Raw genomic sequence first — 15,646 nt, forward strand, 5'->3', positions numbered from 1 at the left:
CCATAAAATACATCATTAGTTTTTGATGTAGGGATCCACGATTCATTGTTTTTGTATAACACCCAGTTCTCCATGCAGTACGTGCCCCCTTTAAAGAGGCAACCCACAGAATGGGAGAAGATATTTGCAAATGACACTACAGATAAAGGGCTGGTATCCAAGATCTATAAAGAACTTCTCAAACTCAACACCCCCAAAAAAATAATCCAGTCAAAAAATGGGCAGAAGACATGAACAGACACTTCTCCAAAGAAGACATACAAATGGCTAACAGATACATGAAAAAATGTTCATCATCATTAGCCGTCAGGGACATTAAAATCAAAACCACACTGAGATACCACCTTACACCAGTTAGAATGGCAAAAATTGACAAAGCAAGAAACAACAAATGTTGGAGAGGTTGTGGAGAAAGGGGAACTCTCTTACACTGTTGGTGGGAATGCAAGTTGGTACAGCTACTTTGGAAAACAGTGTGGAGGTGCCTCAGAAAATTAAAAATAGAGCTACCCTATGACCCAGCAATTGCACTCCTGGGTATTTACCCCAAAGACACAGGTGTAGTGAAAATAAGGGCCATATGCACCCCAATGTTCATAGCAGCAATGTCCGCAATAGCCAAACTGTGGAAAGAGCCGAGATGCTCTTCAACAGACGAGTGGATAAAGAAGATGTGGTCCATATATACAAAATATTACTCAGCCATCAGAAAGGATGAACACCCAACTTTTACATCAACATGGATGGGACTGGAGGGTATTATGCTAAGTGAAATAAGTCAAGCAGAGAAAGTCAATTATCATATGGTTTCACTTATTTGTGGAACATAAGGAATAGCATGGAGGACATTAGGAGAAGGAAGTGAAAAATGAAGAGGGGGAAATCGGAGGGAGAGATGAATCATGAGAGACTATGGACTCTGAGAAACAAACTGAGGGTTTTAGAGGGGAGGGGGGTGGAGGGGTGGGTTAGCCTGGCATTCTTTTTAGATTTGTTTTCTTTCCTCCTGGGTTTCGAGCATGGTTGATAGAGAGAGGAATGGTGGCGCCCTTCAGAAAACTAGGGAAGCAGCAAGCCAGCCTGTTTTGTGGGTAAAGATGAGTTTGACTTGGGGCATGTGGACTTCGAGTGGCTGTTAAGACAACCAGTTGGAAATATCCATCGGGTAACTGAAGTGAAGGATAGACAGAAATTTCTGAACCATCTTCATAATTTAGAGCCATCATTATGGGGGTTGATAGGAGGAGGTAAGAACTTTGAAGGAAAGAGTCAGAGAGGAATTTAGAAGAAAGACAACATTCAGAGTTCAAGATTGTAGAGAGGCAGTTTCAAAGTCTGATACAGGGTGATGAATGGATCCAGTTGGTTGAAGATCAAAATCACAGGAATTAGGGAGATCAAGAAACTAAAACCTACATGTGTTTTGTAGGAAAAAATTCTCAAGATCTTAGACATAATCCATCTGACAGAGTCAATATAAACTCCTCTATTGCTTAGATCCTCTGCTTTTAGAACATACTGGGCACATCTCCCTATCTATCCTGTTTGTTATTCACCACCCAGGAAGCTGTCAGGACTGTGGCGATTTTTCAAGGTTCAGTACAGGTCCTACCACTGTGGATACTTTCTCTTCTCTCTAGCCCACCACAGTCCAACTCTCCTGCTCCTAAGCTCTTAAAACATTTCCTGACTACTGCTCTTTTAACATTTATTCTTTATGGCTGGGATGGGAAGTGGATTTCATCCCACATGCCAATACTGGTCAGCTCCCACTGGCTGCTCAGAGAATTCTAAGATGTTTTCCTGATTCAGTGGGAAGAAGCCATGGTCCATAGGCATGTCTGTCAAGAGCACTGGAATGGAGAGGGTGGCACACGTGCTGGGTACTTGCTGACCTCAGTAAATGATGGTCTCAGTTTGAGTTCCCCAAAAGAACCTGCCAGGACAAAGGCTTGGGTTCCGGCAGTGAATTTGGGAAACGAATCCTAGAACCAACAAATGACAAAGTGTGGAAGATGAGACAAAGAAGGGAGAGAAGTCAATAAAGTGTCTGTTCAGATGTGGGCTACCACTTGTGCACAATCGTTCTGAGGACTCTCTGGGAAACTGTGATCTACCTCAGAATCCTCCATCAGAGTGAGGGAGGCTGGGCGTTGACTGAGGGTTGCCCCCAGTGGGGTCAGAGGTAACCTCAGGAAGAGAGAAGAGCAGTATAGACACCTGAGTGAGAAGCTGTCAGAACATGGTAAAGGGTCTCTCACAGGTGCGGCCAGGTGAGTACGGACAGGGCGTCCACAGGTCCACGACTGAGGCCTGGTCCTATTGACTTTTCACCTCTTCTCAGTTCTGTTAGCTGCTGAAGGCACAGCCCTATGAAGAGCAGATGGCACAATGCCTCACACCTAGAAACTCCTCAGTCATTATAAAATAAATGATTGTTGATTAGTCTATGAAGAGAGAGAAAAGGGACAATGATGAGATTCACCAATCAGAGTTTTTGGCTTAAAGTCCAAGATTGTGCTGGTTTGTTTAGCAGCTATGAAATCCAGCTGTTTGGCCAAAGCAGCATGCTTCTAATTTATTTTTTATTACACAGGTATCACTCAGAAGACTGGAGAGTGAGATGGCATGTTCCTAGGAAAACAACTTTGGATTCTGGGGAAAAGTGGGGGATGTTTTAACGAAGGCTCTTTAACGCAGATTGCACCGCTCCCCCCACAAGTGGAGCAGCACGGATTGCCCTGGGAGGTAGTTGAAGATGGGGTCCTGGGCCATCCAATCACACAATATGTATGCCCTTTACATTTTAAAACTATCTTTTGTAGTCATAAGTGCTTCCACGTTAACTTGCCACCGGTAGTGATTATGATTGCGAACTAAAACAAACACAAAACGCTTTAAGAGGTGGGCGCACCTGCAGAAATCTACCAGAATCTCACTGCTGTGAACTGAACTGAGTGCCTGCAAAATTACGTTCAAGCCCTAATGTGACTGTATTTGGAGATACAGCCTATAAGGAAGTAGCTAAGGTTAAAGGACATCGGGGTGGGGGTGGGGCTGGGGCTGATCTGATAGGTCAGTGTCCTTAAAAGAAGAGACATCAGAGAGCTCGCTCTCTTGTGCGTGCTCTCACTCTGTCTCATTCCCACCCTCTCTCCCCCATGTGAGGGTGTAGCAAGAAGATGGCTGCGTGTTAGCCAGGAAGAGATCCCTCACCAGAGACTGAACTGGCTGTCACTTTGATCTTGGACCAAGCCTCCAGAACTGTGTGAGAAAATAATTTCTGTTGTGTAAGCCACACAGTCTGTGGCGTTTTGTTACGGCTGCCAGAGCTGCCTGACACAATCACCCTAGTTCACTCGTAATGGGTCATGCCGAAGTCCCAGAGCTCCCGAAATGAGTCTTACACTGGAGGCAGCCTTTCTCATCTAAAAGCTTTACTATGGTTCCCACCATGGCCTTGAGGGCGAGCTTGGTCAGGAGTTTTTATGTCCGTCCCAGAATCAAGCTAGTTGCGATTCTCTAGCATTTCGTGCAATGGCTGACTCACACCGGAAGCCCGATAAGTGTTTGGCGGATGTAACCTTGGAGCATCCAGGGTCTGAAATGGATGTTTTCCATCTCCTCTCCCAGGGCTTTTTATTTTCTTCAGTACAGTACTTTTCTCTAATGTCACATAGTTTAAGGTGCTAAGAAAGGGTTTCTCAAAACTACTTGAAATTGTAATCTGGAATTGTAGTCCTAGCTGAGGGATCTTGGGCCGGTTAAAAGTCTTAGTTTGGGTTCCCCCCACCAAAGTTTCAGATCCACCTAGTTTATGTGGGAGGTATGGGTGGGAAGTAGTAGAGATGGGAAGATGACAGGGAAAGGATGGCAGCTGATTGAATTGTATTACCATGCAGGTCACCACTGTGGCCACTGGAGCTTAACCCCCCTGGGGAACTTGGGAGGTCAGGCTAGAACACGTGCCCCAGAATGACATCCACACCCTGCCAACCAAAGGGCAAGGGGGCCAGAGAATGTACACACTAACTCCTGTTGATGACTAGTTGATGGCTACTCCTAGGGGATATTTCTTGCCCAACATATGCGGCATGCCAGAACACAGTGGGCAGACGGTCTCAGGTCCAGTCTTGGCATTTGGAAGTTGAACTACTAGGTGCTGCAACAGTGAGGACCAAGCACATATGAACACGCCATCTGCTTTCTGCAAAAAGAAGCCTAGTACCCAGCTCATTAAGTGAGTTGATATTTGTAACGCACTTAGAGCACTGCAGGGTATACAAACGCTCTGAGTGTGGCAGATTATATTGTCCGTACACAGACACAGTGTTTTTTTTATCAAGAACCCTGCCATTCCCTTGGGGTGCCTGGGTGGCTCAGTTAGTTAAGTGTCTGCCTTTGGCTCAGGTCATGATTCCAGGGTCCTGGGATCGAGCCCAGCATCGGGATCCCCGCTCAGTGGGGAGCCTGTTTCTCTCTCTCCCTCTACCCCTCCCCCCTGCTTATGCTTGTGTGTGCTCTCTCTCTCTCAAATAAATAAATAAAATGTTCCCTAATAGCAGGTAGTCTGTTTCTCCTCCTCCTGACCCAGTGGGACATTATGTTGCCTTGGTGAACACAGGGACGCAGAAGGGAAGCTGCTGGCTTCTGTGTCTGGGTCCCATGGGTCTGCTTATCTTTTTGTCTCTTTCTCTCTCTGTATATATGTATATAGATACACACACACACACATGCGCGTGCACGCACGTGCACATGCACCTTGGGATCCCTGCCATAGACTGCCACACTGGAGGGGTCATATGAAGAGACCACACAAGGACAGAGGGATGGCCAAGGAGCCTCAGCTGTTGAAGGTATCCTGGAGTGAGCAGAGCATCCTCTGTGATGACTCAGGCCCCGCCATCTAATTACTGCAAGCACAGGGCAGACCCTGAGCCAGAAATGCCCACCGACTCGGGGCCCGCATTCCCGATCCACAGAAACAGTGAGACATAATAAATGATCATTGTTATTTTAAGATACTATGTTTTGAGATAACTTCTTATGTCGCCATAGAAACTGGAACAGTGCTTGATAAATAAAATAAATACAGTCTCACCTCCTCTACTCACAACCCCTCCTAAGATATGAAAAGAAACCTTCATATTCTGGATTTCATAGTGTAGCAGATGGTCATAGCCCAAGCTCATGTTTCCTAAAAGTCAGATCCTCACAGTGTTGATACGGCAAGGTTTTATGTAAGGCTGGTATGTTAAGGGTGATGTACAAAGGTTAGGTTTAGTCCTGGATGGCACGTTGTGCTGATTCCTCATCCGTTTTGCTCATCTCCTATCCAGTAGCGATCCGGTTGTCTGGTCACTCCCCTCCAGCTCCAGAAGTAGGCCCTGAATGACTAAGCCAGCAGGGAGTCCTAGGCTTCTGGCCATAGTGATTAGACCACACAGGCCAGGCACAAGTCAATCAACAGTTGGATTTCCCTTAGGATTGGCTAGGGATGGTGTAATCAGCACCACATCTAGGACTTTTGCTGGGGATTCTGGAGTATATGAGCCTTTTTCCCCTGGGAACTGTGGGCTTCAGAGAGACACACTGCAATCACTTTGCTACCATGAGGGAAGGCAGCTACACACCAAAGAGGCAAGATTGAAAGAGTCACAGAGAAATTCATCTAGAGCCTTGATCAAACCGGGTCTAAAGTCAAGACTACATCTGCATTTTTAGGTGTGCGAACCCAGAAGTCATCTTTATTGTTTAAACCACTTTGGTATGGATTTTCTATTCCTTGTAACCCAAAGTGTCCTAATGAATTCAGGTAACAACACATTAGCCACTGATACTAGAATTCTTCTCGAGGGGCAGAAAAGAGGAGGAGTGATATTTAATTTATATAGTTTCCTAACATTGCCTTTTGACATGTTTTGATAAAACCTTGAGTTCTGCCAAGGAAATAACTACCATTTTCAAGTTACATCTTGGGCATAACTGTGTATACATCATAGAGGCACCAGGGAAGGATCTGGTCCTGACCTGTCTCCTAGCTTCTGGTGGCCTCAGACATTCCTTGTCTTGTGGATGCCCATCTTCCCCTGTCTCTTCAGATCATTTTCCCTCTCTGGGTGTTTGTCTCTGTGTCCACATTTCCCCTTTTTAAAGGATACCAGTCATATTGGAGTAGGGCCCATCCTAATGATCTCATTTTAGCTTGATTACCTCTATATGGACCTGATTTCCAAATAAGGTCGCATTCTGAGTTACTCTACTGAGTTAGAGATTCAACATATTTTTATTGGGGGACACAATTCAACTCATAACAGTGGGGTAGAAGGAGGGGCTTGGGAGGATGTATATGGAAATGACAAGACACCCAACATAGGAAAGTTTTAAAAAATACCTTACCAAACACAGTTCAGCGTTATCCACATGTCAGAAGGCCTTGCTTTGATTTGTAGAAAGGAAGACATGGGTTCCTGACAGAAGACACTTTCTCTGCCAAGACACAGTGATGAAGATGAAAGAATCAGAGCCAGGTTCCTAAAACACAGAGCCTTTTTTTTTTTTTTTTCTAGCCTAGATATTTCCATTACAACAATCTCTGTTTTGTTGGATAATTTTTTTTTTTTGAGGGAATACACACAAAGCTTTCTCATTGCATCCAACTGAATGAATTTTATGAAGCTTCTTACACAGTGTGTTCATTGTTTGGATTGGGATAATTGAAGTGTCAGGAATATTTGCTTATTGAAAACAACCCAGGAAGGCCCCGAACCCCCAGCGGGGCCGGGGCCAGGAGACATACCACATTCAGGACAGCAATTTCGTCATGTCGTTCACAGCAATGGTGTCTTCCCAGGGAAATAAATTTCACACCTGGGGAGGAGCACTGGGTTGGGAGTCAGAGAGCCTTATTTCTAATACGAATTTCATAATTCACTCACTGTGTGACTAACTTCGGATAAATCATTTAACCTCTCTGGGCTTCAGAGTTAAACTGACCTGAATAGCAAGGTCTTATCTACTTCACAAGAACTATACAGGGGTGCTGTGTAGCTCAGAAGGGAGAATCTATGTGAAGACGCTCTATGAAGCATAAAACGTTACACAAGTATGTATTACTAGTGATAAAAATGTATTATTTCTACTTTTGCTCCGAGGATGACATTGAGTAAGGAATCCTACTGGGTCAATGTTCTGGTTATTCTCCATTTTCTCCCCGAGGTCTGTGCACCCTTTTCTGCCCGCACTTCCTTATCTTGTGGCTTCTGCTTGGGTTTGGCCAATGAGAACTGTTCTTAAGAAATGGGAAGGTGTCAGGAGAGAAAAGCTGGAGTATGTATTCCTCTTGCTCTCTCCTTGACCACTGGAGCTTGGGGGAGTAGCTGTGTTCTCCCATAGCAACTGCTCTAATTGGACAGCCTCCTCCACCCCTATGGCCCTCACTGGGCTCCAGGGAACATCATTCCCTCTTCCCCTCTTCAGGTCGAGGAGGATGGTTGATCTTTCATGATCACTGTAAACAGTCCCTTCATGATCACTCTTTGGCCCTTTGAATGTACCATCTGATTCCCAAGGGACCCTGACTGTGGCCATGATGACCACCTTGTGGACACTAACTCAACTGCCTTTGGGCATTCCCCAAGTTCAGCCAGGCCTCCTCTCACGCCCATCCCTTCTGCTCTCAACTAGCCAGGTTCTTCAGGCAGGTTACACTGATCTTTGGTGGGACCCACAGAATCTCCACATGGAACACAGCCTCTTTTCTCTCTTCTACACCCTACCCCCAGCTTCCCTATGTCTCTTCACGGCACCCAGGCTTGGAATCTTGGCTCCTACTTAGCATCTCTGCTCCAGTGTGCAAGTAGGCACCACGAACCATTACTTCCCTCCTTCAAAATATTTCTTGTATTCCTCTTTGCACTGTTATCAGCTCCAGGCGGGCCCCCAGCTCAGGCTGACCTAGAGGCTCCTCCTGTGGGCGTGCAGCAACACCTGAGTCCGCACTTCCTCCAGCTGCCACCTAGCCTCCTCCTACAGAGTCTCTGAGCCACCGGCTCACTGTGTGTGCAGGTCCATGGAGAAGGTGCTGGCTCTGGCAGGTGCCTTGTGTTGGTCAAGTCGCTGGCCGAGAGAGGCAGCCATGGGTTGCTGCCGATGCTCATTGCTTCCGGTGCTTCTGGTGCCTCCAGTTTGGGTTGCTTGCCCTGCTTTAAGTCCTGTGCTTCTTCCTGATTCCCAGAGCTGAGGCCCCCGCCAGGTGCAGAGGCCACAAGCTGCCCCCGACTCCCCCAGCTTCCATCATTGGGCAAGGTCTAACCTTTATGACAAATCCCTTGTTCTGCGTCACTCAGAGTAGCTCTGCTTCTCTGATTAAACTCTAACTGATTCATCCTTCTTCCCGGGGCCCCCAGGGGTCCCCAGGGTATAGAAATTTGTTCCTGGTAATTGGGCAAAGTCACCGTCACAGGCAGGAAGAAACCCAGGATTGGTGAGCCTCTCATGCCCTTTCTGATTTTCTCCCCACAAGACTGTGGTGTTGTCTCTGGAGCTGGATCAGATGTGACTCGTAGTGAAACCCAGGATAAGAGGCCACAGAGTGACTCAAGGCTGTACCTGCCCAAGCAAACCTGAGCTGAACTCAGCTCTGCTGTCACTGCTTGTGGAGTTGTGCAGCCACCCCCATCTCCTAATGGTTGCTCTCAGACGTCACTGGCCGCCAGCTGCTGTGCATGGAGCTGGGTTGCAATTAGTCACCATCAGAGTAGAGTAAGGTGTTGCCTATAGCAAGTGCTCAAAAGTACCTGCCTTCATCTAGGTGTTTTAAAGTCTGAAATTTCACCATTAGAGAGTCATTCCTTTGGATGACTCTTCTTGATGTTTGTTATAAACATGACATACAGCTTTCATAAAGGGATCATCATATAGATCTGAATTCAAATCCTGTCTCTGCCCTTTAAGATAGCTGTGAGACATCAATAAAATGATTATTAATCTCTTCAAGCTGCAGTTGCCTCACCTATTAAAATGGAAATAATATCTAATTTGATATATGTCTTAGTCTGTTCGGGCTATTATAATAAAAATATCATTGACTGATTTATAAACAACAGAAATTTATTCTCATATTCTAGAGGCTGGGAAGTCCAAGATCAAGTTCCCAGCAGGTTCTGTGTCTGGTGAGGACCTGCTTCCTGATCCATGGATGGCAATCATCCGATATACCCTCACACGGTGGAAGGGGCAAGGAACCTCTCCAGGGGCCCTTTTAGAAAGACACTAATCCCATTCATGAGGGTTCCATTCACATCACCTAATGTCCTCCCAGAGGCCCCACCTCCTGACACCATCACAATTTAGATTTCAACATATGAAGTCTATCACAGTACCCAAGCTAACAAATGTGAAAGTACATGGCACAATGCCTGGCACATAGTCGACATTGAGTAAATGCAATATTTACGCCTGATTTCCTTTCCTTGAACTGAGTGATGCATTGGAATTTGTAGTGGGGCCCTGAGTGTGCACCATCATTCCTGCACTCTCCTTGCAGCTGGGGTCTAGCAGGTAGTGTGTGAGGGTTTGCTGTGAATGTGTGTACATGGGTTTGATGGGGTAGGAGGGGGAAAGAGAGACAGACAGACAGACAGAGATAGAGATCAGAGGGAGAGAGAGTGGGTGGGGGGGCGCAGGCAGAGGGAGAGAATCTCAAGCAGACTCCCCGCTGAGCACAGAGCCTAACTTGGGGCTCGATCTCATGAGATCATGACTGGAGCTGAAATCAAGAGTCAGACACTTAACCAACTGAGACACCCAGGCACCCCTATTCTTACTTCTTTTTAGTTTATTCTCTTCTTGGAATTTTGGAAATTTTTGTAAATGTAAATTAGATCTTACTTAGAACACGTCGACTCTTTGTACTATACTTGGCATTTGATCAGAACCCTAATCTTGGTCTGGCAAGAGCTCCACAACCTGGCCCCGGTATACTCCTCCTCCCTCAGCTTCATTTCCCTCTTCTCTGCATCCCCTCCCCTCCCCGCCACTACAGTTCAGGCACATTAGAATTCTCCCGGAATCCCAGATCGGAGAACTCAAGTCCTCACCCATGCTTCTCTCTCTTCTCCTCTCCCCTGCCCCTTTCTTCCCTCCCTCCCTCTCTCCCTCATTCTCCTGGCTGATTCCCACCCGGCCTTCATACCTCTGTGCATATGTGATTTTCTCTGGGAGACTTTCTTCCTAGGCCCACCTCTTACTCTTTCTCATAGAACACCTCTCCCATGCTTTCTTCTTAGAGCCTGTGTCACATTTGAGAATCAGAGAATAATGTGTCTAGTTGCTTTCTGGACTGTTGCCCCATCTTCTACAGTGGGGATATAACAGTCTTGTTCCCCAACGTCTTGCCAGCAGCTAGCCCACTGTCTGACACACAACTTTCCATAATGCTGGTTAATGATGAATAAATATCCCACATCGTAATCCTGGGATAAATCTAACTGTAAGGAACTCACTTTTTTTCCCCCAACTTTTAGAAGCTGTTTATTTTTTTCCAGCCTTATTTCCATTTTGCTTGCCTTTGTGGAAGAGCAGCTTAAGGCCACTCAATGGTTCTTCCTCCGCATTCAGTGGCCCGGGCAGTGGGAGCAGGTGGGCTGAGCGCTCCAGTCTTCAGTAGGGAACTGCTGAGTCGCTACCAAGGGCACCTGCCCCTACTCCGGACCGGGCCACGACTTCAGGCTGAGTAGCAGGGGATTCAGGAGCCGGAGCAGCCCATTCACCCTGAAATTCCCCCTGGGTCACTGCCTTTCCAGCAGCGGCTTGCTCTTGGTCTCTTCAGGCTCTCTGCTGAAGTAGAGATCATGCGGGACCTCCCATGGGCGCTCAGCCCTGGGATCAGTCACCACCAGAAGCCACCGGGGAGGCTGCCTGGATCTGGTTGGTGAAGGTCCCAGAGGTGAAGCAGCCTGCAGTAGGAGTGGCTCCGGGGCCAGCAGCAAACGGCAGCCCAGCTCGCTGGCCGGGATTCCTGGAGGAGAGGACGCTCACAACTCCCTGGGTTTTCAAGGGCAAAGATGGCATGAGCTGCCGGCAGAAGCTTCTCCCAGGTTCTCTTCAGATGTATGCTGTAGATGCCCTCACTTTTCCTTCCGCAGATGTACTGGTCCATGTGGAAGCCAAGGTTAGGGCCACCCAAGTGGGTCTTGCTGCAAGGAATTTGAGGGCATCGTCTTCCTTCAGTGGCAGGACGTCAAGGGCTCTGGACGTTGTGAAAGTCCCTTTCAGTTACGACAGGAAACGCAGAAGGACGCTGTGGGGACCCCTCTCTGGGTAGTGTGGAAAAAGGTGGAATTCACATTTTCTCTCCTCACAGAGGAGTCATAGTTCTTAGGTTTGCAATACCAGAGTCTTAGAGAAGCCACCCAGAAAACTCAAGTCCTGTTTATCTCTAGATTTAATTTTTTGTTTGTTTCCTTATATTTCTTCTTAAAATTGAGGTATAACTTAATGCAGAGTAAACTGCACAAATACTAAATGCACAGAAGGTGAATTTTTCATACGTATACCCCATGGAAATATAACCCCAATCATGATCAAGAACATTCTAGAAACCATCAGGCTCCTTTGTACGCTTCCGATTCCCTTACACCCTCCCTGCCTCAGCTGGTCAGTGGAGATCCACTGATTTCCATCTCTCTAGGTTACTTTTACTGCTTCGAAACCTCATACTCATGGAGTCATACAGTGTGTATGTTTTTGTTTCTGCTTCGTTTCCTCAGTATGTTTTGAGATCCTATCAAGTTGCTGTGTATAACAATTTTATTGTATTATTGTATAACAATAATACAAAAATAGTATTTTGTTGAATGTATATACTACAATTAATTCATTCTACTACTATCAGATGTTGGATTGTTTTCAGCTTTGGACTGTTATGAATAAAGCTGCTATGAATATTCTTGCACACACGTTTTGGTGGGCATGTCTCTGGGGATAGGATGAGGAGTGGGATTGGTGGGTCTGTATCATTAAATCAGGTTCTTTTGTCCTGTGGTGCATCCTTCAGAAAGTCCTGGCACATCTCAATCTAAACTTACAACTGAGTTAAGCCGGGGGTCAACATCCATGCTGCACTTGGCTTCTGGTCTGCGAGGAATCCTTTCTATGGCTTTTAAATACATTTCAGGGGTTTGTGTCAAAGTCATTTTACTATTTGACACTGAGCCTGTGTGATGACGAGCCTGAGCTACGTGAACAAAAAATCGTAATTGGAAGGGGGTCTTCCTGTTGAAGCTTCGGCAGGAACCCTGATAAGTCATCTCAGAGATGGAGCTCTGGGCCAATAAGAAAACATTGTTTGTTTAAATCATTGAGCTACGGAAACATTTCTAGGACACTTTTTTCAATTACAATGATCCAAAGGCAATAGTTTGGGCTGTTCCTATGCACGGAGGTAGCTGTTGCTAATGTGTCGTTTATTTACTGACTTACAGCACCAACAGTAGTAACACTGACTGTCTGCTATGTCCTAGGCATGGGAGACTTCCTGGCATAACCGTGTAGTGATTTCTTTTTTCCCTTCTACAGGAACACATAGAGTTAATAAGCTGCAACTACTGAACAACATTCACTAAATTCTGTGTGTCCTTTTCCCAAAAGATAAATTCGACCAAAGGAGGAAAAATATAAGCCCCGTAGATTCTCTCACTAAAGGCCTCCTTGTTTAGAAAGGGCACTTGCTTATTGCTTCATATTTCTACCAAAGAATTTGCAAACATACCTCAACGCCCTTCACGACGTAAGAACAGCTCAGAGTCTGTTCCAGGAGCTGCGGTCAGTGCAGTTGGAATCCCATCCCCATTGGAGGCACTGGGGCTATTGCTTCTCTAGACCACAGACAGGGCTGAGACGGCCCCGTTGCTACTTCTAAGAACTCAAGAGGCTTATCAGCATGGGGGTCTGGGACCACCCAGCAGAGGAAAATGAGAATGTTCAGTAGGGGAACTACTGGATACAGGACACAGGAAATATCTGAATCATGCTTTAAGCGGAAACTCAGATACAACCACACCGTTTGGATACCTCTAAGGAGTCCTGAAACATCTTTCCCATTGCAACGGCACCCCAGAGACAGGAGGCGGTCCCTGATTTTGGCTAAATTCTACAATAGCATTCAATGATTTCATTCCATTCTCACTAGAAGCTTACTAGAAACAGACATGATCATACCCAGTTCTAAGTGGGGGAATGGGGATTTGAACCCAGGCAGCCCAACTCCAGAGAGCCTGGCAGGGTCTGGGGAGGAGTGGGTTCCAACCTAGGGTGACACCTTCCATTCTCCACCCTACCTTCTCAGACTTCATCTGAAAATATCCTGCAAGGGTACCTTTACCACGCAGAGGAGATGAAGAAACAAATAAATATGAGGGAGGAGGAAATGGAAAATAAAACCCCCACTGGGTCTGGCTATTAATGTGTCTGCACTGTTCCTACACTTGAATAGATCTGGTTCTGAGTCTGCTACTGAAAAGGAACCAAAAATGACCTTGAATTGAAACTCTTGCCTAGGGAGGTGCGGTGATGAGCTCAGAGAGACCACAGCACATCTCTGCAAGGGCGCTGAGCACCACCGTCATGGTTGCTTCCAGTGGGCTGAGGGGGTGCTGGTTAGGTGGTTTCCAGTTCTGATGAACTACCTGACTGCCAACGCCAAGCCTGGGTTTTCCTCTCTATAGGATGGAGAGGATGGGAGGTCTGATGGCCTTTCCAAGTGGGAGACTCTTCCATCAGTGGCTTCTTAAGATGTGTTGGCTTTGTGGAGGCAGAACCCCAGTTAACAGGAACATGGGGCAGGGTTCTCTTGAACAATTACCAATGTTAGCTGAGCCCTCCCTGACCTCATTTCCTATTGTTCTCCTTATTTGCTCTGCTCCAGCCACACTGGCCCTTTTGCTCTTCTTGAAACATGCCAGGCACATTCCTGCCTCAGGGCCTTTGCACATGCTCTCTCTTCTGCCTGGAACCTTTTCCCCTAGATACCCCATGACTTTTATCTCTCTCAAACCTCTCCTCAAACATCCCCTTTTAAGACTATCCCTAGTTATCTATGCTAGCCATAATTGCATTCGGAACTCCAACCCTCCCCTCCGACACACACACATGCTCTTTCTCCTCTTGCCTGTTTTTGTTTACTCAGAACACTCCACTATCCCCCCTACTGTACATTTTACTGACTTCTCCTGTTTTTTGACTGTCTCGCCTAGTTGAAAGTAAGTTCAATGAAAGCAAGCATGTTTGTCTGGTTGGTTCTGTGTTCCAGCACCTAAGATAGTATGTAGCCAGTGCTCAATAAAAACATGTTGAGTGAATTAGTGAGTGAATTAATGAATCCTAACTCTGCCAGTTAATAACCAGGCAACTTTTCACAAATTAGTTAACTTTTTTCTATGCTTCGCATCTGCAACGGTAAAATTGAGATGATAATTCCTACCCTCCCCTTGTGAGTTTTAAACAAAATTATAAAAGTACACACCAAGCACAATATTTCCATGTCCTCAGTGATTTACTTTGTGAGTTCAATGAAAATAATACGAGTAATAGAAGCAAACATTTGTAGATTATTTCCTATGTGCCAGGGATTGCTTTAAGCATTTTTCTTCAAGATTTTATTTATTTATGTGTGTGTGTGAGAGAGAGAGAGAGAACACAAGCAGGGGGAGTGGCAGAGGGAGAAGCAGGCTCCCTACTGAGGAGGGAGCCCAATACGGGACTTGATTCCAGGACCCTGGGATCATGACCTGAGCTGAAGGCAGACACTTAACCGACTGAGCCATGCAGGCATCCCTGCTTTAAGCATTTAATGTACATTAATTCATTTAAGTCTTACAACATCCTGTAAGGTATGTACTATTATTATCATCATCCTTATTTGAGAAATAAAGACACTGCAGGAGAAACTTGCCCAAGGCCACATAACTAGAGAGTCATTGAATCTGGATTTGAACTCAAGCCTGTCTGTCTCCAAAGTCTGTAACTTAGCCACATCACCACACTGCTTCCCCTTGACAAGAAGACACAATTAGTATAATGCAGGCATAGAAAAAATTGATCCGAGTAGTGAGAAATTCAATTTACAGTTTAGTTTTTAAACTACTGGAATGTCTTCATGGATCAAGCATGATAATCATTCAATTTCTAAATCAATTGGAATATTTAGATAGTGGCCAAACTGCATTTAACTCCAAGCCATGAAATATCTTTGGCCATGGAATACCACCATTGAGGCGATATTTGGAAACTGTGTTTTATTTAGACATGGTCTATATGACCCAATACATTTACATTTTTAAATAGAGAGCAGTGTCATTTAGTTTCCAAAGCCGAGTGGAAACAAAAACTAGGGCCATGTAGACACGCCCTACGCTGAGCACCTGCTTTTGAGGTGGCCTCAAATCCGATCCTGTTTTTCTTGTGAACTGGCTTCCATCACTTGTGACTCCTGTGCCTTTAGTATATCTCATCACCAGCAATCAGTCATTCGTCGTCTATTTTAAGTTTGGTTGTTCAAATGCTACGTCTAGCTCATGGGAGAGAGCTTGAGGAGGCCGTATCTTCTCCATTCATGGAGTCGGTTCTATAAGTCACCGTATACTCA

The 15,646-nt window shown here is 45.8% G+C and overlaps 1 long non-coding RNA gene across 1 annotated transcript in view; it reads right to left on the minus strand.

Moving 5' to 3' along the window:
- LOC145722218 (uncharacterized) overlaps positions 1–14,999 on the minus strand; it is a 117,314-nt gene extending 102,315 nt beyond the window's left edge. Inside the window, exon 1 of the long non-coding RNA XR_014146325.1 lies at positions 14,763–14,999. This is a non-coding gene — a long non-coding RNA (uncharacterized LOC145722218). The remainder of the gene's footprint in view (positions 1–14,762) is intronic.
- Between the last annotated feature and the right edge of the window lie 647 nt (positions 15,000–15,646).

Source organism: Leptonychotes weddellii, chromosome 6, assembly GCF_054177405.1.
Source record: "Leptonychotes weddellii isolate Sample4059 chromosome 6, ASM5417740v2, whole genome shotgun sequence".
Classification (NCBI taxonomy): domain Eukaryota; kingdom Metazoa; phylum Chordata; class Mammalia; order Carnivora; family Phocidae; genus Leptonychotes; species Leptonychotes weddellii.